Source organism: Dasypus novemcinctus, chromosome X (assembly GCF_030445035.2).
Source record: "Dasypus novemcinctus isolate mDasNov1 chromosome X, mDasNov1.1.hap2, whole genome shotgun sequence".
In the NCBI taxonomy this organism is placed as follows: Eukaryota; Metazoa; Chordata; class Mammalia; order Cingulata; family Dasypodidae; genus Dasypus; species Dasypus novemcinctus.
This window is the reverse complement of record NC_080704.1, coordinates 163,140,615-163,164,828: the sequence shown is the minus strand read 5'-3', so window position 1 is coordinate 163,164,828 and position 24,214 is coordinate 163,140,615. Positions and strand designations below refer to the sequence as shown.

The window sequence follows — 24,214 nt, the reverse complement described above, 5'->3', positions numbered from 1 at the left end:
TAGTAGCCATCTCTGAATGGGCTTATAGATTATTTTAATTTATTGTTTATACTTTTAAATTCTTTCCAAAATTTCCTTATAATCAGGAAAAAATGACTATCGTTCACATATTTTCCTAGCTATTTATTGTATTGGAAATATGCCTCACAGAGTGTTCATGACCAAGTGTAACTTAACAACCTACCCATTCAAGGATATTTACTTTTTAACAAGGTAGCTACTAGGCAAATTTTCAGTGCAAAAGAATGAAATCTCTAATTGTGGAATTGCAGGCATTAGAAACAGACTTGGAAAGAAAGGGAGCATTTGGGTGCCTTTAAATCACGCGATAAAGATTAATTTGTCCAGTTTCAGAAATTAATCGTCTATTCTTGACATAAACATGCCTTGCACTGCATTTTTTCATGCAATCCCAAAAGAAAATTCAACTTAGAATTTTCCATAAATGCTGTCGCAGCCCAAAGTACAGAGTGTCAGCTTAGATCACCATTGAACATTTGCTACAAGGTTATTTCAGGCAACTTAATGACCCAATGGCTCAGCAATCAAATCAATTGCTCAGCACCTGAACTTTAACTAGACAAAAATCTATATTCCTGACAAATCAGGCCTTCCTACATTCTTCTGTACCAAGGCAAAAAGATTCTAGAGCATGAACCACTATGAGACACTAGTATACCCACCAATAATTTCATAAAAGATGTAAACACATTTTCTCTCCTCTAAATGCATCTTTACACCTACATATTTCATCTCAAACATAACAATCAAGCATCTACACCAGAATAAGGAAGGCTAAGCCTTCTTTCCTTTTCACACTAAATATAGCTTCCTGAGGAAGGGTTGCAGAAATTGGATTAACCACACTCCTTACTTTAGTAATAGTGTATGTCTATATCACTACTTTTCAGAACAGCAATTTTCTCCACATCAATAAATCTAAAGAGAGATATATAATGCTTGTGTCACTAAAACATATTGCCATGATGTATTCTCTACCACAGAGGGGAGCAGGACTCTTTCTGGTTATTACAGTACTACCATATAAAGGTATTTCTTAAAAGCCATATGTCCATGCAGGCATATTCAATGTTAACTGTATTTTTCATAATGTGCATAACTGCCTTCTCTTAAAGTTCCTTGATAAGATTGGTCAATACAGTCCCAGAAACTTAAAGCAATAGCTCAGAACAAGCATCCTAATTAGCAAAGGGGCCCATGTGGCCCTCAAAGTAGCCACATTTCTCTTGGTATAAAATCACTGATACTTTTTCATACAATGACAGCCAAACGTCATTTCTTAAAAAAAAAAAAAAAAACTAACTGCTTCCTCTCTCTTTCTCTGAATGTAAACCTCTGCTTTGAGAATTGTCCTTCTGACTCTGCAAACTGAAAGCACCACTGGCTTCCTGAAAGGAGAACACTGCTTCAATTGCAATCCAAGTTCTGTATTTGCAGAGAAAGAGAGAGACGAGAGAATTCAACTTGTGTCAATTCTGAATGAGGGCTGAGTCCTTTATTTATGAATTAGCATTTCAGATGCCAACAGATGCACTCCATATATGAATGAATAAATGGTTCTTATAGATATCAGCTTCACAGTGCTCTCCAATTGCCAGGCACAGTAGGCTCTGGAATACTGAACAAGCTAATGGAGGCACCACAGTGAGGCACTGGTGCAGTTAGGAGCAGAACATTAAACACAAAGTTCTTTAAGTATTTAGTTACAGGCACATATCCACAATCTTAGTAAAGAAAGAATAAAATGTCTCAATATCTCATTGCAAGAGTTAATAGCATTAAATACTCCAAACTAACATTGTAAAGTTAAGGGAACAATGAATGCATCACGTAAAAACCAAGGGAATGTGGCAATGTTTTTTTCTCTGTAGCCCAACCAATATGCTTCTTTCTACAGCAGCTAAACTTCCTGGTTTGAATTTGACTTGGGATTTCTAAAGAATTTAGTATATTTGTGTGTGCATATTAAAGTATGAAAATACAATTATTACCATATAATGCATTTAATGTTCAGTCAGTTGCATTATCTTCTGTTCTAAAACTCTAATATCTATTTAAGAGAGAGAGTAAGGGTGAGAGAGAGAGAAAGCTGTTCATGACTATAATTGAAAGCTAACAGAACTACTGTTTCATTACTATCCAGAGATGATCCAATTCCACTTATAATTTCACTGGGAGAAAAAAAAAGTGTTTTATATTCTATTAATTTGAAGAATTTTTTATTGTTTATAATATTTTTATAATACACTCTGTAAAGGTAATATATTGTGTCATTTTCCATTTAGTTTCCACATTCTATCTAATCAGCTTGCAAATAACAAGGAGCATTATGAAGTGGCAATGCAATCTTGAATACACATGGAAACAGCACCACAAATCTGCCTGCCTATTACTTTCACTGAAGCTAATAATCAAAAGTGCCTCTTATAAAAAGAACTGCATGTCATAGCTTCAGTAAATTCAGAGGCCATCTCAGAAAACTGCTATGTACAACTGTTTGTGAAGGTCAAAATAACTGATAGAGCATGGGCTGCATCTGCCCAGGGGAAGGGAGATTTTTCAGATCTCAGAGAGCTCTATGTGTCCATCACCCAGGTTTACGGCAGGGTGATAGGACAAACTCAAGAGAAGTTAGCTCAAGAACAGGAGGAACCGGGAAGCAGATGTGGCTCAAGTGATAACAGCATCTGCCTACCATATAGGAGGTCCAGGATTCAAACCCAGGGCTTCCTGACCCATGTGGTGAGCTGGCCCACGTGCAGTGCTAATGGACCCAAGGAGTGCTGTGCCATGCAGGGGTGTTCCCCATGTAGGGGAACCCCATGCACAAGGAGTCCACCCTGCAAGGAGAGCTGCCCATGAGAAAAAAGCACAGCCCACCCAGGAGTGGTTCAGCACACGGAGAGCTGACACAGCAAGATGACCCAACAAAAAGAGACACAGATTCCCAGTGCCACCAAGAATGCAAGCAGAAACAGAAGAACGCACAGGGATGGACATAAGAGGGCAGATGGGGAGGGGAAGAAGGGGAGAGAAATAAATAAAATAAATCTTTAAAATAAATAAAACAGGAGGAACTGACCTAAACAATTATAAGAGGAAAATAACATTGCTCAGCTCCTTTCACATACATTTTTAGTTTTCCCAACTGTATTAATTAGAATATTGTTCAGTTGTTTTAATAGACAAATAAGAGTGGCCTAAAAATTAATTTTTTCACATAAAAGTTCAGTTTGGTGTTTCAGGCTAGAATGGGAGCTCCGCAATAATCAGGGTGCAGGATCCTCCTCTCTTATCTCTCTACATTCCTCAACATGGGTTTTCTAATTCATGACCCAAAATGGCTCTTCCTACTTTGGCCATAATTTTTGCACTCCAGCAGGAAGTGTACAAAAAATGAAAGGGAGGGGGTTATGTTCTATTCATGAACATTCCCATATGTTGCCCATTGCACTTATGCTTCCATTCCATTATTTATAACTTAGTTACATGGTTACTTGTAGTTGTATCAGTGGCCATGAAATGAAATTGTTAATCAGGCAGCTCTGTGGCCAACTAAAAATTATTCACCTATGTAAGAAAGGCAGAATGGATATTGGAAGCCAACTAGTAGTCTCCATCATAGCAACACCGGTCTGTGAAGCTCAAGTAGACCATGGAGTTACAGCACAAATCCATGTGCATACCAAGTGTTATCTGCAGATGAAACAAACAATATATCTCATAGATATATGCACAATTATATAATAATATATAACTATATTAAAAGTGTTATTTACTTCTGGACAACATTTTTATCACTGTATATTTTTTACAGTCAGTAGATACTTAAATGAACTTATGTCATGTTGGGAAGAGGAAACTAAAGCTTAGAGAATTTAAATGACCTGCCCCCCAAATTATTCAACTATCCATTGGAGGACTTGGGACTCATCCCCATGTCTGTGTAAATCCAAAGCCCATATGTGTCCGCTCTATCACACAAGCAATTCTGACACTTGCTCATAAGGTTCAATAAAGATGGTGAAAAAACAACATAATGAGCACTGAGCAATCCCACTTTGTACACCATTCTTTGTATTAACCTAACAAAAAAAGAAGTTTGGCAAAGATTTGTAAACCTGGCCTAGAGAAGAGGTGGACAGGACAGGGCAAGAGAAACCAAGATAGGGAATATGGTCAGAGCCAAGGTTTCAGACTTTGACCACCAAGAGCTCCCAGCAACAGGGTTAAGTCTGAATGTTTCAGAGAGAATGGCAAGGACGAGCAGACTCTAGCAAGCAGTGCTAGAAACCACTAATCAAAGGTCTAATTATCTCAGCTCATATCTAGAAGGCCCAGTTTTGTTTTCCCTGCCCTACCTGAAGGCCAAAAAGTTAGAATACTATATTGGATGGTGTCATGCCTTAGATTAAGACACACCCAGGTTTGAGTCATCACTCTGTCAAGTACTAACTGGATGACATGACCCAGCAAGTGTACTCTTTCCAATATATTACACATATAATACAGATAACACTTAATAAGCAATCACCATGTGCCAGAACTAGGCTAACTGCTTTATAAGCATTATCTTTTAACCTTCAATGTTGGGAGGTAAAATATTATTTTTATCCCCATTTTACAATTAATGAAAATAATGTTTTTAGGTGATGAGTGATTGGTCCAAGATCACATGAATAATAAGTGGCAAGGAAAAATTTAAATTTAAGCCCATTGAACTTCAAAGGATTATGCTGTGCTACTCATCACTAAGGGTATTTAATAAGTGATATGATGGATTGCAAGCTGTGTTTTAAGAAAAATATGTCTTTAGGGACATGAACTATTAAGAAAAGCAGACTAGGGACTGAGTATCCAAGTATAAGGTGGTTGCAATAGAATCAGAGCAGTAGCTGAGGAAGAAAAAGGGGGAAATATAGAGCACTTATTTTTTATATAGCAGGTATAGAATTAGGCAACTGATCAGGAGGGTACCATAAAGAAAGGAAGATTAGGGAAATGCCAGGGAAGGCTAGGAAAATGGTGACTTTATTAACAAATGTAGTAATACCCAAAAGGAGAATGATCACCTTTCGTGTATGTGAAGTAAAGCAGATGGTTAGCAGGTGATAAGGAGGATAGGGAGAAATTAGTTCTTTTTCAGACATGTGGAATTTGAGCTGATGGCAGGGATGACCTGTGCAGTTATTCTGCATTTAATACAATAAGAAGTTAAAAGATTATTTTTTAAATTAAGTTTCTGTGATGGTCAAGTACCATGTTGAATTAACTTTATGTAAGTGACTATAATTGAAGGGGTTAATAATACTAGTCTGGCCTATCTCAGAGAATCTCTGTGAATATTGAAGAAATAGATCTGATAATGCCTTGTACTCTATAACACGATATGCAAAATAGGAATAATTGGCATCCTTTAAATATGTGGAATATGCAGGTGAATAACAGGTGCCAGCTGTTCAAGGACAGAATCAGGCCAAATGATAAAGATCTAAAATTTGTTAGCATAGAGGAATGCTGGGTGGTGTAGCATATTCAATTTTTTAACTCTTTTATTTTTATAACTGGAAAATAAAGCAAATTGGAGCAAAGAAATATGCAGCAAACTATCACAGGTCTGCAAAACTGATTTTGCACTTCACTTAACCTGCAAAATGTAACTCACCTTCTAAAGAAGTCATGAAGGATAGAAAGTATTCCATTTTCTGATTCTATGAGGAATAAATTTATCTTTTGTTCCTTGCTGCTGAGTGATTCATACCACACAAGTTAATCAATATATGGTACCCTTTCTTTTGAAATCTCAGTAACGAGTATTATATATATATATATATATATATATATATATCTCCCATAAAATACCTTTTGCAGATTTAAAAATAAGTATTGCATTTGGCTTATTAAAAAATCTTTGTGGGAGAATTCCTATTGAAAGTGCATATTAAAACTGTTATGAGGGGAAAATATGTGGAAATTTATTATTCCATAAGTGCACATAGTATAGTGCAGGAATGTTACATAGAAAATTATCACATGGGCAGAAGGAGTTAACATGCAGTTGAAAGTACATCTCCTAACTACATAATGAAACAGTAGAAAGCAATCATTTAAAAGTGCACTGCCTAGGTAAAATGAATAGGGTCATTTTCATAATGTCTTTGTGGGTTATGAGCCAAATCTTTTCTAAGAATATGAAAAACTATAAATGAAAAAGTCACTCAGTCTCCTGAAGCTTCTCTCATATGTAGCTATGTAATTAACCAGGCATAATATCCAATTATTTCTAAATATCGGTATCTTTGCACACTAGGGTAAAGAATTTCACAGAAACATCACCTCACAGCACTGCAAAGATGCTCTTTGAGATGCTCCTTGAGATCACCTACCAAACTTTACTTTACAGATGAGAAAAATGAGCCTCAAAGAAAGGAGGCAAATTGCCCAAGGTCACATATCAAGATAATAAAGCAGGGACTAAAGCCCAATGCTAGTTTCAGTCCACCACACTGAAATATCTATGTTTTTGGTTTCACATACTGATTTTTCCTACCAAATCCTCTGAAATCTGAACTCTTTGTCCCTGTAATGTACACAGCTACAACAGCAAACATTTGTATCTGTCTGGTATGCCCTTCACCTCTCCAGTAAGAAGAATGGGCAAAATTGAAATGAATTGAAATAATCAAAAGTTACAAACGGTGGGTAACTGTGCCAACTGAGACAGCTGTGTCATCATTTGGTCCTTTGTTCTTGGTACAATGGAGTGCAAGAAACAGAATGTCACTCCAAGTCACCCAATGAATCCACAATTGGAATGTACAAAGTTTACATATTTTAGAGACTGTGATCTACATATTCAATGGTCTATTATTTTCCAGGATTATTTCCCCCTTTTGAAAACCTGCCTGACTAAGGATATTGTTTAAAATCATAAGCTATTTTCCCTATTTAGAAAAATATTTAAAAAGACAAAGAAAGGAAAAGGAAAAACTCCTTAATATTTCTAAAACTAGAAGGTAACCTGATTAGAATGGTCTACTCACTTTGAGAAAATAATTTTAACAATTAAGTAGCTTAGTAACTATTCCTTTAAAAACTGCCTGCTAATTTGTACTTGAGAAAACTTACATGTAAAATTCTATCATCTTATTTATTATAAAAGATAATAAATATTTGATTTCCTAGGGACCAGCTCTTCTCAATACATTAAGAATTGATGGACTCAGAACACAACTAACCAATCTGTAATTTTTTCTTACAATGCTAAATAAATATTTTAGCTGTTTTTAACACAAAAAAATGACCAGTTCCTTCATCATTATGTAGACTCAACCTTAAATATTTCTCCTAGCCAAGAAACAGCTTCTTTGCACATTCTTCATAACCTAAAGGACAAGTGTTCTTCTAATGAAATTCCATTAAGAAAGACGGATATATGTCACAGTTTTATTTATTTATTTTTTAGGGTTTTTTTCCTCTATTTTTTTTAATGTTATATTCAAAACATATAAGAGGTCCCCATATAACCCCCACCCCCCTCACTCTACTCCTCCAACATCAACAACCTCTTTCATCATCATGGGACATTCATTGCATTTGGTGAATACATTTTGGAGCACTGCTATACAACATGGATAACGGTTTACATTGTCATTTACACTCTCCCCCAGTCCACCCAGTGGGCCATGGCAGGACATATGATGTCCAGCATCTGTCCCTGCAGTACCACCCAGGACATCTCCAAGTCCTGAAAATGCACCCACATCATATATCTTCTTCCCTCTCCCTACCCTCAGCAACTACCTTTGCAACTTTCTCCACATTACTGCTACAATTTCTTCCATTACTAATCACGATAGTTCCGTAGTAGAATATCAGTAAGTCCACTGTAAACCATATTTTCTTCCTCCATCCTGTGGACCCTGGGATGGTTATGTCCATCCCCCTCTACATCAAAAGGGGGCTTAGATTCCACATAGATGATGGATGCAATTCTCCTGCCGAGGGATTACTACCAAGCACCAGCTGATGATATAACTAGAAAAAGACCTTGAATAAAAGGGTCAACTGAGACAAGCAGAATATCTCAGCCTACATGTAGGATCAGGTGTTAAAAACTGCTTTTAGACCTTGAATAAAAAGGGGAAATGGAAAGGACAAGTGAGTTTATATGGCTATGAGTCTCCAAAAAAAGAGTCGGGAGATCATCAGAAGGGTAGTGCTTACACATGCCTCAGCAGGGTCCCAGAGACACCCAAAGTAGATACAATCCCAGGTACTGGTTATCCTGAGGGCTACAGAGACCCACAGGTTCTATGGTCATGGCAGATGACTCTGGAGTTCAGTGCCATGTCAGTTGGCCCTACTTTGGAGTTTGTGTTCCTGAGTGTGATGGAGTTGGACTCAGATGTGACCTTTCAATACATGCCTCTTCTGTCACTTTTACTGGACCTGTGGGTAGCACTGGGTTTGGTGTATACTCAGGAGACCTGAAACTCTGGACTGTCCATGTGACAGCCAGGCCCTGAGCCTCAGCAGACTTGCAACTCCTACCCTATGTTTTATTGGACTCACCCCAGCCAGCTGACACGGAGACAAGAGTGCCTACAACCGCAAGCAGGATAATGTTACAGTTTTAAAAGATATATATATACTACACACGTTTTTAAAAACACAGATCAATGGGGACTTTCATTTATAGCCAATATGAAGGAACAGGAGCCAGAGGTACCCTAATTCTTGGTGATTTTGCCACTTAAAATGGCCACCAGGCCTAGTTCTGAAGTGCTTTCTAGTTTTTTTAAGTACAAGAAGGCTGCAATGTGTCCTTCAGAGAAAGTAAACATGTATGATAAGTTTCCTACAGACATAAGATATTGTACTGTTGGCCATGAACTCAATGTTAATGAATCAATACTTTATTTAATGAGCTCCAATTACCTGCCCCAACCCCAATGCAATTTATAATTAAGCTTGCTTAAATTTATGTCCAGAGGTTTTGTTGAAATGGTGCTTTAAAATGTTCTGAAGGCAACAATATTGTTTCTAAATGGGATTTAATGTGGATATTTTCTAAAAGGTGGCTGAAAAAAACAACTTCATAGGGGATCATTGTATGAGAATTTACAACAGACATAAGGGATTCTCTCATTTTCCTGAGTTGCTATCATAATTCCATATACCGTACTGGCTTAGAGAATATTAATTTACTGGCTCATGTTTGTGAGGCTATGAGAAGTCCAAAATTGAGGCATCAGCAAGACTTTGTTTTCTCCCCAAAGACTGTGGCATTTTGGTTCTGGTGATCTTTGGGTCCTGGGTTTTCTCTTACATGGCAGTGCAGATAGAGGTATCATCTCCTTTGTCTTCCAGGTTCTGTTGACTTTTAGCTTCCGTACCTCAACATGGCTTTCTCTCTATTACTGAATTTCTTCTGCTTATAAAGACCTCCAGCAATCCATTAAGACCCATCCCGTTTCTGTCGGCCCACCTTAAGTAAAACATCTTTAGAAGTCCTATTTACAATGTGTTCACACCCACAGGAATGGATTAAGATTAAGAGCATGTTTTTCTGGAGTATGTAATTCAACTTATTACAGTATTTCCTCTGGACCCCAAGAGAAATGTTCTTCCCCCATGTCAATTACATTTATTCCTTCTCAACATCTCTAAAGCCTTAAGCCATTTCAGTAACAATGCTAAGTACAAAATCTCATCAAAATTGATTATGGGCATTGTACATCTGGGGCAAAATTCCTTTCCATATGTGGACTTGAAAAAAAAAAAAGAAAACAAATTATCTTCTTCCAATATACAATGGTAGGGCAGGCTTAGGATGTCATAGGGGAGAAATTGGAAGGAAAAGCAGGGTTATAAGTCCCAAGCACGTCCAAATCCCAGTAGGGCAAGCTCCATTAGATCTCAAGTTCAGGGTCATCTGTGGCTTGTTGCTTTGTCCTCTGAGTCTGCTGGAGCAAAAGTCTTTTACCCTTTACAGCAGCCATACACTCCCTGAATACTGGGACCTAGGCTCCACCCTCTCCAAACACTGAAGTGTCAGCTTCCCCCTACGCAAAAGTTGAGGTGTAGGCTCCACCCTCTCCAAGCTTGGGGTGGCAGTCGAACTCTCCCTGAACATTTGGGCATAGACCCCATTCTGACAACCTCTCCTTGAATGTTGTGGCAGGAGCCCTGTTCCCTCTAAGTGTCAGTGCAGATGGCCAGTACCCTACAAGTACAGAGGCAAGCATGCCCTTTCCACACACCTGGGAAGGCCCACTTCCTTGGTCTGAGGAGATAATTTCATCCAGAGCTCTGTTTGTATGATTCTGCCCTTAAAGTCACTCTTCTTTGAATTTAGTCCTCCTGTCCCCTTCATTCCAGGGTGGCAGTGTTTTTGCTCACGCAAATTTCACAAAAACCTTGTGAGCTTTGCATGCAGCTCAAGGGGGTTTAAACCATCAGATTAAAGAACTTTCAAAAGATTCTTCCTTAGTAACAACATTTCCAATCCTGGCTTCCACTGAAATGGCTGACTGGATCCACAATCAGGCACAACATTTTTAGCCAAGGGTTGTTAATTTAAACCCTTATATGAAAACTTTTCCTCTGGGGACTCACTTTCCAAAAGTTCAGGGAGGTCCCTGATAGAGCCAACTCTGACCCTAATCTCAGAACACACTATCTGGATAGGTTGGGAATTTTCAAAATCATCAATTTTTGGTTTCTTTGTGTTTAAGAGCTCAGTTTGCAGCTTATCCCTTTCCTCTCACGTTTTATAATTAGCTGCAAGGAGAAACCAACATGTATCTTCTAGAGTTGGCTTGGAAATCTTCTCAGCTAAATATCCAAATTCATCACTTGCAAGTTTTGCCTTTCATCTAACCTTGGAACATAATCTCCCTGAGTTCTCTACCACTTTAAAACAAGGATCATCTTTCCTACTGTTTCCAATAACAAATCCATCATTTCCTCATAAAGCCTCCTCAGAGGTACCTTTAATGTCTACATTTCTACTGAAAGTCTCTTCAAATCAATCTTGGCTTTCTCTGTCAAGCACCTCACAATTCTTCTAGCCTCTAACCATTACCCAATTTCAAAGTTCTTTCTACATTTTTAGGTATTTGTATTACAGCTCCCTGCTTTCCAGTGCTAAAAACTGTCTCAGTATCCCAGCTGCTAAAATAAATACCACATAATACATAGGCTTAAACAATGGGAATTTATTGTTCCATGGGCTCTAGTCTAGGGCAAGTCCAAAATCAAGGCATCAGCAAGGTGATTCTTTCTTCCTAAATACTCGCATTCAGTAACTTGCTGCTTGTGAACCTTGCTCCTTGGCTTTTCTGCTACATGGCAATGTCCTATTCTTTCTCTTTCAAGTTCCATTGACTTCCTGTTTCTGAGTCCATCCTGTGGCTTTCTCTCTCTTTCACTGTTTTAAAACCCAACCTCAATCAGTTCGCCATACCTCAACTAAAAATAACTTCTTCAAAAGGTCCTATTTACAATGGGCTCATACCAATAGAATAGATTAAGATTAAGAACATGTTTATTTCCTAGGATACCTAATTCAATTTACCACACAAGTAATAACCAAGTAGAATGTATAACAAAAAAATAAGATGCTGCTCACAATAGCAACAAAACCTGTTAAATAACTAGGTGTTTAATCAATGAAAAATACACAGGATTTCCTTGGAGAAAGGCTTAAATAGTATTAAATAATAATTATTATTTAAATAAATAAATAAGTTGGTCTATATTCTCATATTGGATTATCTAATATTGTAAAGTTATAATTCTCCCCAACTAATCCATAATACCATTAACACAATCCCAATCAAAATTCAAGTTGAGGGAGACGGACTTTGGCCCGGTGGTTGGGGCGTCCGTCTACCACATGGGAGGTCCTCGGTTCGGACCCCGGGCCTCCTTGACCCGTGTGGAGCTGGCCCGTGTGCGGTGCTGGTGCGTGCAGGGGGTGCCCTGCCACGCGGGAGTGTCCCCCGCGTGGGGGAGCCCCACGCACAGGGGATGCACCCATAAGGAGAGCCGCCCAGCTCGAAGGAGGGAGCAGCCTGCCGAGGAATGGCGCCGCCCACACTTCCCGAGCAGCTGACGACAACAGAAGCGGACAAAGAAACAAGATGCAGCAAATAGACACAGAAAACAGACAACCGGGGGAGGGGAGAGGAATTAAATAAATAAATAAAAAAAATAAAAAAATAAATAAAAAATAAAAAATAAAAAAAAATTCAAGTTGAAAATTTTGAGGAATCCAGTAAGCTAGGCTAAAATTGATATGTAAGGAAAAAGGTCCATGAATACCGAGTTAATTTTGAAAAACAAGAGTAAAAAAGAGTCTTGTCACATCAGATATCAAGACATCACAAAGTCATAGTAATAATAGCACTGTGGTACTATATCAAGAACAAACAAATGGAACTTAATATCCAATTAATATTACTGGAAAAATCAATTGACACTTGGATTAAATCAATGAGCAAAGATCAGATTGCTTAGTAGATGGTATGAAGATAGTTTACCACGTGGAGAAAAGTAAATCTGATTCCGATCTAACATCATACATGACAGTGGACTAAAATGATTTAAAGGCCTAAATATAAAAGGTAGAATTTTAAAGGTACAGAAGATAATGTAGGAAAATATTTCCCAGAATCAGAATTGCCTAAAAACCACCAAATCAGAAAATGTAAATAATAAAGTGAATTTTATTCCATCAATGCTAATGTTTTCTATTACATATAGGACAAAATAGATAAATGTTGATTGGCAGAGGCAAATATATTCAAGTATAGTCCAGTAAATAAACCCATTAAAGACTGCAGAGTCAGTAAAAATGTTAAAATGGGCAAAGATGACTGGCAATTTATCAAAAAGGAAACCCAAAAGTTAAAAAACATATAAAAAGGTGCTATAATTTATGAGTGAAATTTATACAACTTAAAGAAACAGTGAGATACTATTTAGACTAGCAATAATGACAAAACTGGATACCAAGTGAGAGTTGGAGGGAGGAGGAATTAGCGACCCTCCAACACTGATGGTTGTATGGAATTCTAGTGCAGTCATTCTAGAGAGTAATCCAGCAGTCTTTAGTTAAATTATGTATATGTGTACCTATGACCCAGGATGTCTGCTCCAAGGTACACATAGTTCAAATGCATTCTCACATCGATCCGAGGGAATACATATTAGGATGTTCATGGAAGAGTTGTTAATGATGGGACTGAATGTGACTATCACTGGGGGGAATGAATAGTTGACAGCTGGGGGAGGCACACCATCTAGTAACATGCTCCAGAGAGAAGCACCTATTTAGATCCACATTCATAAATCTGTATAGAGCTTAAAATTACAGTACAGAAGGAAAAAGAACAAGTTGTGTAACACACCAACATTTGTTTAAACTAAATATGGATACAAAACAATACCCACTTTACTTTAACATAAACAAAAATAAAGATATATACTAAACACAATAGAATGGTTGCTGATGTGGGGGTTTATGTGGGAATGGGCACTAAAAGGAACACATAGGTTAGTAAATACATAAGATAAGAGATTAAGGAAATGGAGGTACTAATTTGGTCAACTTAGAAATGTTTTAGATATATGAAGACATGGGTGAAATAAGAAGGCTGTAAAATGTTACATTCTTATGATCATAGAAATAAGATGAGCCAAGACTACAGTTGAAAACTGACCAATTAAGCAAGAGATTTCTGCTAAGAATGTAAATGCCATTCCTGGTTGTCCCATCATGACATCCTTTTAGTGCCTATGGCAGTATAATGAGCAAAATATAGGAGGAAAATCACATGTATATTAAGTACACAGAAATGATTAGAGAGGCAACTTGTTAGGAGATTTTTACTTCAGATAGACAACTGAGTCAATTTCGAGGGGATTTAATTAGGAAACAAAGAGTGTGATTATATGGCACAGGACTAGTTAATAAAAGTTCTATTCTGAATTGGTCTGTTCCAGAGGGTCTTAGGCACTGTGAATTCCTATTATTTCTCCCACTGGTGAGGTCAAAACCAGAGGAAAAAAATCCAAGTGACAATATCTTTCAGAGGCTAAAACAGAGGAGCACCAATAATAATTCTATCTTTATTCTTTCCTACATCTTTTAAGATTGGCTCGATTAAATTATCCCCTGTTATTTAAACATATTCAATTATCGTTCCATAAGATATCTCCCTAAAAACATCAGGAAGCTTTCTTTCACTACTATACAACATCCTCCCTCAACACTGAAATTCCTTTCAACAGTTTCTTCCTTCCCTTTCTTTCCTTCTTAACACAGAAACAACTTTTTAATTTTTTTTCATTTTTTATGAAATTGTCTTTTTTTAAAAAAGATACATAGATCACAAAAAATATTACATTAAAAATATGAGGTTCCCACATACCTCTCACCCCACCCTCTCTCTCCTCCCACATCAACAACGTCTTTCATTATTGTGGCACATTCATTGCATTTGGTGACTACATTTTGGAGCACTGCTGCACCACATGGATAACAGTTTACATTGTAGTTTACACTCTCCCCCAGTACATTCAGTGGGTTATGGCAGGATATATAATGTCAAGCATCTGTCCCTGCAACATCATTTAGGACAACTCCAAGTCCCGAAAATGCCCTCACATCTCATCTCTTCTTCCCTCTCCTTGCCCTCAGCAACTACCATGGCCACTTTCTCCAGAACAATGCTACAATTACTCCCGTTACTAGTCACAATAGTTCTATACTAGAATCCCAATAAGTTCACTCTAATCCATATTTTATTCCTCCATCCTGTGGACCCTGGGTTGGTGATGTCCACTCCACCTCTATAACAAGAGGGGGCTTAGATCCCATATGGCTGATGGATGCAATTCTCCTGCTTAGAGTTGTAGGCACTCTCGATTCCCTGGTGTGGTGATTGACCAACTTCACTTTCCTGTTAGCTGACCTGTGCGAGTCCAACAAACCAGAAAGTAGGAGCTGCAACTCTGCTGAGGCTCGGGGCCCAGCTGGCACATGGCTAGTACAGAGATTCAAGTCTCCTGGGTATATACCAACCCCAGCACCAACCACGGGTTCAGTAAAAGTGACAGAAGAGGCATGTGTAGAAAGTTCACATCGGAGTTCAACTCCATCACAATCCGGAACACAAATTCCAAAGTAGGGCCCACTGATAGGGCACTGAACTCCAGAGCCAACTACCATGATTGCAGAACCTGTATGTCTCCGTAGCCCTCAGGAGCACCAGTATCTGAGGTTGTATCTACTTTGGCTGTCTCTGGGATCCTGCTGAGGTGTGCATAAGCCCGACACCTTTGATGACCTTTTTTTTGAAGACTCTTAGCCATATAAATTCATTTATCTTTACCATTTCCCCCTTTTATTCAAGGTCTTTTTCTAGTCGCATCACCAGTTAGTGATTGGTATTAATTCCTTGGCACCAGGGAGTCTCATCCCTGGGAGTCATGCCCTTTGCTGGGGGGAAGGTAATGCATTTACATGCTGAGTTTGTCTTAGAGAGTGGCCACATTTGAGCAACATGGAGGCTCTCAGGAGGTAACTCTTAGGCACCCTGCAGCTCTAGGCCTAGTTCTTATTTCAGGTGCACAGGCTCATAAGCATAGTCATCAGTATCAAGGGCTCATTGTTGGACCATCCTTCTTTATTGGTCTTTGCCATTGCACTTGGGGGATTTTTACTATTCCTTTGGAGAAAGTGATTGAGCTCCCCTGGCTAGGAACTCAGCACACCCTCAGTTGTCATTTTTAACTGTAATCACTATGAAAATATCCAAACATTCTTATGTACATGCCCTGGAGAACTCCCTCCCAACCATGTCCCCCCCCCACCAATAACACCCCATACCAGTGTTCCTCCCCTGTCATAGTTGAACCTCTCTGTGATCCAAAACTTCTTCAAAAATGAAGCCTAATACATTGCCAGATTCCATTAATAGCAAAGTGGAATATAGTGATGGGTTAAAGGTTAGATAGAGAATACACACTAATTTATGGAAGAAGAGAAGTGATGTGGGGGCATTTTTGGGACTTGGATTTGTCCTAAATGATATTGCAGGGACAGATGTTGGACTTTATATATCCTGCCATAACCCACTGAATGGCCTGGGGGACAGTGTAAACTACAATGTAAGCTATAATCCATGTGGTACAGCAGTGCTCCAAAATGTATTCACCAAATGCAATGAATGTCCCACGATGATGAAAGAGGTTGTTGATATGGGAGGAGTGGGGTGAGGGTGTTGAGAGGAATATAGGGACCTCTTACATTTTTTGAATGTAACATTTTAAAAAAATAAGAGAGAAAAAAAGTTAAGGAAAGCAGGGGAATGTCTTACCAAATAAAAAGCATAAATAAAGAGATAAAATGTGGAAAGGAACAATATAGAACTGAAAAGCACAATAATTAAAATGAAACATTCACTAAGATGTTTCAACAGCAAATTTGAGCAGACAGAAAAAGAATCAGTGAATTTGAAGATAGATTTATTGAGATCATCCAGTCTAAGTATGGGCAGTGTAGCAGTCCTAATCTTAAGATAATTTAATCAAAGACATCTCAGCTGAATCTAATACAACCAAGGGGTATCACACCAGAAGAACAGATCAGTTTACAAACATAATCTCTCTTTTTGGAATTCATAAATAATCTCAAACTGCTACACTACCTATCCAAGAGACAAGGAAAACCCAATCAAGGAAAGCTCAAAAGTATCCAAACCAAGACACATACTCTCACATAAAAGGAATCCTCATTAAATATTAACAGGCAATTTCTCTTCAACAAACATGCAAAGGGAGAGCAGCAGGATGGCATTTTTAAAACACTGAAATAAACAAAAAACTGTCAATAAAGAATTCTGTCTCTGACAAATTATCTTTCAAAAATGAAGAAGAAATTAAGATATTTCCAGGTAAACAAAAGCTGAGAGAATTTATCACTAATAGACTTGCCCTAAAAAAGTACTAAAGGGAGGCCTTTAAGAAGACATTACAGGGAACCACACAGTGAAGTGAAGTCTACAAAGAAACACAGATAAATGATAACTTTACCTACATGAGTAAATATAAAGGCTATATTCTTGCATTTTTAGATTATAACTCCTCTTTGTTTTTCCTACATGAGAAAGAAACATGCTTTAAAATAAGGATACATCTCTGTTAATGGACATGTAAAATATAAAGATGTAATTCTTGATGATACCAACATATAGGTGCATGGGGGTAGAGCTGTAAGGAAGAGAGTTGTGCATACTATTGAACGTAAGTTGGTGTTGATTAAAATTTAATTGTTATATAATTAAGATGTTAATGGTAATCCCCAGGGAAACCACTGAGAAAGTAACCTTAAAAATATGGAGGAAAGTAAACCAGAATACAATAAATATGTTACTTTAGAAAAAAATTAATCACAAAAGAAGGCAATAAAGGAGCAATTGATGATCAATAATGTATGACATATAGAGCAGAAATAGCAAAATGGCAAAAGTAAGTACTTCTTTATATGTAATTATTTTAAATACAAATTATCCAGGTGAAGGCAAAGATTGGCAGAGAGGATTTAGAAAAATATCCAACTAAATGAAGTGTATTAGTCAGGGTTCTCTAGGGAAACAGAATCAACAAGAGATATCTGCCAATAGTATGTGATTTTATTAGAGTCTTTCACGTGACTGTGGGGATGCACAAATCCGGGTTCCACAGGCAGGCTGCAACTAGAGGCTCTGATGATAGTCCACTGAAGGTTCTTGAGGAGTTCTGGGAGACGTTGGCTGTCCAAAGACAAGCTGGGAAATTCTCACTCAATGCTGGAATTACTCCCACTTTTAAGACTTTCAACTGATTAGATAAAGCCTCACTCATTCCTGATGGCAATCTCCCTGACTGATGTAATTGTAATCAGCTATCTATGATTTACCACTGCAGGAAAATCAATGCGGTCTAAAGTCCATAAATGCCCTTGGATTACAGTTAGCCCAGGGCTTACTTGACCAAACAACTGGACACAATTACCTGGCCAAGTGGACTAACCATCATAGTCCACCCTTTGTCAATTCGGCAACCATACACATTACCTTAAACTATACTTAAACCTAAAAATGTTCAACTCTCCTGTGAACAACCAGAAACGCATTAATTCCATACAGAATAGGGTTCAAGTTCTTGGGTAATATTCACTCATAAAGTTGACATCCTCAAATATTATGACATGAAACTGATACAACTTGTTTATGATAGGGGGAAAGTGTGGGGAAGAAGACAAAGAAATCCATTTTGTGTACATACACAATCATCATCATAATGAACAAGGAAAATTCTTGAGCATTAGTCCTCCTTTCTGTAACTGGTCACGTGGTCAAATGTCATATTTATCACTACCTTCTTCCACTACCCATTCCACGTTTCCATTACCCTCAACAAGCACTTCAGCTGGCCATGATTCTTCGCCTGGTGGGGTGACCCAAACTTTCATTCCCGAAGATTCGAGGCCATTGTTAGTCCTGCTTGGATTGGGTTGTGGCAATTTCCCATTTACTTTAATCATAGGGCATGGCAGTACTAGGAGATGCCCTAGAGGATCTCCTGTATTCCAGGCAAACTCTTCTAAACCTTCATTATATAGATGCAGTCCTATTTCCCCTTGATAGTCAGGATCAATCATCCCAGCCAGTACAGTAATTCCCTTCTTTGATTGTTGATTCAGAGGGAAAAGGAGCCCAAAGTGGACAGGTGGCAGTTTTAACTTCCAGTTCAATGGAATCATTGTTGTGTTCCCTGATGACAGCATGACTCCTTTTGGGACTAAAACCTGTAGACCAGCAAAGTTTGAGGTTGCAGGGACAGGAAACAAAAGTTTTCCTAGTGGGTGACTAGGGATAAAAGTGAGCAGTGCCACTCCCATTTCCACCCCTTGACTCCTGGATCCATAGATCCTGGTTATGGGAGAAACAGTACCATAGAATGGACATTGATTTAGAGCATACACAGACTACTGGAGAACATTGCCCCAGCCCTGCAAGGTACTGCCACCTAGTTGGTGCCATAATTGAGCCTTCAAAAGGCCATTCCACCTTTCTGTCAATCAAGCTGTTTCAGAGTGACAGGGACCACAGTAAGACCATTGAATTCCATGAGAATGTGCCCATTCCTGCACATCATTTGCTGTGAAATGGGTTCCTTGAGCAGAAGAAATGCTTTGTGGAATTCCATGGCTATAGATAAGACATTTGATAAGTCCAGGGATGGTAGTTTTGGAAGAAGCATTGCGTGCAGGAAATGCAAACCCATATCCAGAGTATGTGTCTATTCCACTTAAAACAAACCGCTGCCCCTTCCATAGTGGAAGTAGTCCAATGTAGTCAACTTGACACCAGGTAGCAAGCTGGTCACCTCTAGGAATAGTGCCATATTGGGTCTGAGTGTGGGTCTCTGCTGCTGGCTGATTGGGCACTCAGCAGTAGCTGTAGCCAAGTCATCCCTGGTAAGGGGAAGTCCTTGTTGCTGAGCCTATGCACCATCTCCATCCCTATCTCCATGGCCACTTTGTTCATGAGCCCATTGGGCAATGACAGGAGTAGCTGGGGAAAGAGGTTGAGTATTAGCCACAGAGTGGGTCATCTTATCTACTTATTATTAAAATCTTCCTCTGCTGAAGTAATGCTCTGGTAAGCATTCACGTGGGACCCAAAAATGTTCATGTTTTTTGCCCACTCAAAAAGGTCTATCCACATACCTCTTCCCTAGACCTCTTTGTCACCAATTTTCCAATATGTTCCTTCCAATTCCCTGATCATCTAGCCAAACCATTGGCAACAGTCCATGAATCAGTGTACAAATGCACCTCTGGCCATTTCTTCTTCCCAGCAAAATGAACAACCAGGTCCACTGCTTGAAGTTTTGCCCAATAGGAGGATTTACCCTCACCATTGTCCTTCAGGGGTGTCCCAGAAAGGGGCTTCGGTGCTACAGCTGTCCACTTTCGGGTGGTGCCTCCATATCGTGCAGAACTGTTTATAAACCAGGGCCGAGTTCTGTCTTCCTCAGTCAACTGATTGTAAGGGACTCCCCAAGAGGCCAAAGATGTGGGCTGGGAAAGAGAAGGTAACATGGCAGTGGTGGTGACCATGGGCATTTCGGCTACTTAGTTATGTAACTTGTTCATGCCTTCAGGACCTGCTCTAGCCCTAACTCATATATATCACTTCCACTTTATTATGGAGTGCTACTGTGCATGCCCAACTTTATGGTTTGGTGGGTCAGACAATATCCAGACAATACCATGGGCAACTCAGGTCTCATAGTAACTTGACAGCCCATAGTTAAGTGGTCAATCTCCACTAAGGCCCAGTAGCAGGCCAAATGCTGTTTCTCAAAAAGGTTGTAGTTATCTGCAGAGGATGACAGGACTTTGCTTCAAAATCTTAAGGGTCTGCATTGTAATTCTCCTATAGGGGCCTGCAATGGCTTCAGACAGCATCTCTATTTGCCACTGAAACTTCCAGCACCATTGGATCTGCTGGATCATATGGCCGAAGTGGTAGTGCAGCTTGCACAGCAGCCTAGACCTGGTGCAGAGCCTCTTCTTTTTCTGTTCCCCAAGCAAAACTAAATGGGCCAGAGTAGCACACCCAAATGAGGAATGTGTTGTCTCCAAAATCCAAAGAGACCAAACTAAGCATTGTGCCTCTTTTTCAGTCATAGGAGGGGCCAGATTCAAAAGCTTATCCTTCACTTTAGAAGGGAATTCTCCATATGTCCCACACCACTGCACACCTAAAAATTTCACTGAGGTGGAAGGACCTTATATTTTAGTTGGATTTATCTCCCATCCACTCTCACGCAAATGCCTTACTAGTACGTCTAGAGTCTTTGCTACTCCTTCCTCACTAGGTCTTATCAACATGATATCATCAATATAATGGACCAGTGTGATTTCTTGTGGGAAGGAGAGATGATCAAGATCCCTGTGGACAATATTATGACACAGGGCTGGTGAGTTGATATACCCCTAAAGCAGGACAGTGAATGTATACCGCTGCCCTTGTCAGCTGAAAGCAGTTCCTGGTGGTTCTTGCTAATAGGAATTGAGAAAAAAGCACTCGCCAAATCTAAAGATGCATACAAGGTAGTAGGGGACAGGCTGATTTGCTCAAGCAATGATACCATATCTGGGGCAGCAGCTGCATTGGAGTCACCACCTGGTTAAGTGTATGATAATCTACTGTCATCCTCCAAGATCCATCTGTTTTCTATACAGCCCAAATAGGAGAGTTGAATGGGGATGTGGTAGGAATCACCACCCATGCATCCTTCAAATCCTTGATGGTGGCACTAATTTCTGCAATCCCTCCAGGAATCTGGCATTGCTTTTGGTTTACTATTTTGCAAGGTAGGGGCAGTTCTAGTGGCTTCCATTTGGCCTTTCAAACCATAATAGCCCTCACTCCACAAATCCGGAGTCCAATGTGGGGATTCTGGTAGTTGCTGAGTATGTCTATTTCAATTATGCATTCTGGAATAGGGGAAATAACCACAGAATGGTTCCAGGGACCCATTGGACCAACTGTGAGATGGACCTGAGCTAAAACTCCATTAATTACCTGACCTCCATAAGCCCCTACTCTGCTGGTGGACCACAGTGATGTTTTGAGTCTCCTGGAATTAATGTCACTTCTGAGCCAGTGTCTAATAATCCCCAAAATGTCTGGTCATTTCCTTTCCCCCAATGTACAATTACTCTGGTAGAAAGCCATAGATCTCTTTGGGGAAAGGTGGGAGGAAAATTAAGAGTATAAATTTTGGGCAGTTTAACCACATCCTTCCCCAAGTAGACCTGGCCTCCTCCTCATTCATGGGACTCTGGGTCTGTAAACTGTCTCAAGTCTGTGAATTGATTAAGGGGCCATGATTCTCTGCATCTGTAATTTCAGTTAGGGTTTAGTTCATTTGACCCAGAACTCTTCTGTTTATACAGATACTGAAGAAATTTAGTAGAATGCCCATCTATTTCAATGTTAGGAACCCCATGATGTAACAGCCAATGACTTAATTCTATGGAATTCAGACTTTTTTTGAGTGCTTTTCTGAATCTACCTTTCATTGTGGTAGCCACGCTCACCTTGACTTTGGCGATTAACTGCTGATCCTTGACTTTTACCAGACCGACATCCAATCAAACCCATAATGTTTAAGGATTCTAATTCCATCACAGCTCTCCCTACAGTAATATCTGGACTACAGAGAAGAGCAACCACAGGGCTCTTCAGGGAAGATGAAGTTAGTCTTACAAATTTATTCCTTACATTCCTGGTTAAAGGTGGGTCCTCTGGACATTCCCGGGGTGGGTGGGTAGCTCTCAAATGGTAAATCCATTCTAGCATTCCAATCTCCCCAAGCCTTTGAATTCCCTGTTCTATTGTGTACCAGGGCAAATCGGGCATGTAAACCTCAGACATGCTAGGACATCTTTTGGCCCATGTTTCAATCAGCCACACAATCTGTTAGAACCCTTTCTAACCCCTGAAGCTAGTGTTGAATCCAGAATTTCTGCTTAGTGGGCCCAAATGAATAAATTCAGCCTGATCCAACTTTATATTCCTTCCACCAGTATCCCATACCCTTAGTATCCATTCCCACAAATATTCCCGATTTCTGTCTATATATGTTGGAAAACTCATGCAGTTCTTTCTGAGTATAACTTACTTCCTCATGGGTCACACTTTGTATTTCACCTTTGGGGGCTTGTTGTGATTTTAGTCTAGTAATAGATCTTGAAGGCAAGAGAGGTGGTGGGGTGGGTAAAGAGAAGGATTAGAAGTGCTTTGCAGTCTACTGACTCAGGGCATTCTCTTGGATTTTCTTCTGGTGAGACAGGACTAATTTCTTCAGGCAGGGGTTGGAAGGCAGTTTCCTCAGGGCAGACAGGAGGCTTGGCAATGCAGGCTGGAGTTTGGCTGGTAAGTGCCTCAGGGCTGGGAGGAGGTTTAGACTCCCTGGGGCAGGCCAGAGGCTGGGCAGGGCAGGCTCCAGTTTGGCTGGAAGTTGTTTCAGACTTCCTGGGGCAGGCTGGAGGCTGGATGATACAAGGTTGACAAGGTGTGTTCTGGAGAGGGAAAGCCATAGTAGACTTATCTGATAAAGTCTCAGCAGAATTCAGGGTTCCAGTGTTGCCACAAATATTATCATCATCCCATATGCCTCCATCACAATTCTCTGGATTCCACTCTTTTCCAATCAATGCCTTTACTTGAACTGCAGAAACACGTAGGTTTGAGATTTTAGTTTCCTTTGTAACTCTGCTACCTTGGTAACTTCACTATTCATACAATGAGAGTCTGAGTTTTGTTTGGTTCTCAGATATTTAGAGCCTGTGGTTACAGGAGACAATATTTTCTTTCAGATCACACATAGAAACTTTCTCATCATTCATGTGGCATTTAAGTTTCAAATTTGAAGCCTTTAGCTCATCTCTTTCTTTGTAACAGTATCCAGCGTATCTAGGGGGAGCCAGCCAACACCATTATATCATTTGACTCCACAAAACTCTGTTAAGGTGTTGAAAACACTCTCATCCAGATCCTTGCTTCTTATAAATGAGGAAGTAGGGGAATCCAGTAATGATATTTTGCATATTTCTATTGCCAACTCATGATATGTAGTGTTAGCAGCCTCTTCATTATTGCAAAGGGAGTTGTCAATACCCTTGAGTCCAATTAGAGTAGAGAGCCAATTGCAAAACTCCCAGAACCATCTCAGACACTCCATGTTTAAGACTCTGTTCCTCAAGAACCACTCTCAGTACCAAGCTGTATTAGTCAGGGTTCTCTAGGTAAACAGAATCAACAAGAGTTACCTGTCAATAGTATTTGATTTCATTAGTCTCTCTCAAGACTGTGGAGATGCACCACTACAAGTTCCACAGGCAAGCCACAATCAGGGGCTCCAATGAAAGTCCACTGAAGGTTCTTGAGGAGTTCTGAGAGATATTGGCTATCCAAAGAAGAGCTGGGAAATTCTCACTCAATGTTGGAATCACTTCCCTTTTTAAGTTATTCAACTAATTGGATAAAATCCCACTCATTGTTGATGGCAATCTCACTGATTGATGTAACTGTAATCAGCTATCTATGATTACCACTGC

General features: G+C 39.4%; 1 pseudogene; it reads right to left on the bottom strand.

Annotated features, from left to right (window-relative positions):
* Positions 1–18,370: 18,370 nt before the first annotated feature.
* Positions 18,371–22,256, bottom strand: LOC139438016 (uncharacterized; annotated as a pseudogene).
* Positions 22,257–24,214: the final 1,958 nt, after the last annotated feature.